Raw genomic sequence first — 1613 nt, 5'->3', positions numbered from 1 at the left:
TACTTTGGACATATTGTAAGGAGAGACAGGTCCTTGCAGAGGGACATCATGCTTGATAGGGTGGAGGGACAGCGCAGGAGGGGAAGACCCTCTATGAGGTGGATTGATTCAGTGACTGGGGTAATCAGCATGGGTGTGTCAGAGGCCATGCGATTGGCACAGGATAGATCAGGGTTTAGGACTGTTGTACATAGGGTCGCTATGAGTCGCAAACGACTTGACAGCACATAACAACAACAACAACATCATCAAATCAGATCTTACTGGTACAGGAGGAGATTGTTCCTCCTTCTCCAGCAGAGCATCTGGTGGATTCGAACAGTGTACCTCTGAGATTGCAGTGCAGCTTCTTGCATCTAGGCCACCAGAGCTCACTGTCGCTGAGTTCTTAATCATCACTAACAGTTAGTCTTTTTATATAATTGAGGTACTAACAATACTTGTTCTTTTGTTCTTGTTTTATTCAACATTATTTCTTCAACTTTTATGCACATTGTAGGATGTATTAAGAGCCTATTGCTTCTACTTGCTGAATACACACACACACACTAGACACACACACACACACACACACACATGCATGTACTACATGTTGTTTATTTATTAGATGGCTTCTGCCTATTAGTTATTCTGAATAGTGCTGCAATGAATCAATGTATATAGATTTTTTTTTTGGAGCAGATTTTTTGGGCCAGTAATTGTGTTGTCAATGCCAAGGTACATACATGGTTCAAATCTACTAGCTGTTCCAAGTGAGAAAGATGGGCATTCTCCTCTCATGTGATTTACTGCCCCTGAGAACCAGATAGCGGTTCATTTGGTTCTGACTTGACAGTACACAACGACGACTTGGGAATTGTAGAAGCCCTGGTAGAATAGTGCATAATGTATCAGTTAACTGAAGGATTGACAATCCAATTCCACTAGCTACCTGGTAGGAGAATGATGAGCAATTTATTTTTATAAAGATTTATAGTCTTGATGATCCATGGTTCAAAATTGGAAAGGATGTATGCCAGGGATGTGTCCTATCCCCATACCCTTTCAATCTATTTGTAGAACAGATCATCTGGTCTGGGAGGCTGGGCTGTATGGGGAGGAATGTGGCATTAGGATTGTGTTAAGCAAATAAAACAACTTTGCTTGCTGAAACTGAGGAGGATCTGAAGCACTTGCTGCAGAAAGTCAAGAATTGCAGTCTTAAGTATGTATTGAAGTTCAACATCAAGATAACAAAAAATAAAATACTCACTACTGGCCCAATTGGCAGCATCATGACATATGAAGAAGAGATTAAGATTGTTAACAGCATCAGTTTGCTTGGCTCCACAATCAGCAATTTTGGTACCAGCATCCAGGAAATCAAAAGACTAATTGTACTGGGAAAGTCTGCTGTCAGGGATCTCTCCAAATTACTGAAGACTGTCAGTCTGGAGATTAAGGTGCACCTGATCCAGGCCATTACTTGGAATTACTAGCTATGCATAAAACAGTTGGACAGTGACCAGGGATGATAGAAGGAGAATTCATGTGGTGCTGGAGAAGAGTATTGAATATACTATCAGGAGAACAAACATGTCCATTCGTGAGAGGATGAAACCAGGCTGCTCCTT

This window comes from Elephantulus edwardii, unplaced genomic scaffold (genome assembly GCF_000299155.1).
Source record: "Elephantulus edwardii isolate Elephantulus edwardi_28Jun2011 unplaced genomic scaffold, EleEdw1.0 scaffold00061, whole genome shotgun sequence".
NCBI lineage: Eukaryota > Metazoa > Chordata > Mammalia > Macroscelidea > Macroscelididae > Elephantulus > Elephantulus edwardii.
This window is presented reverse-complemented; position numbering follows the sequence as displayed.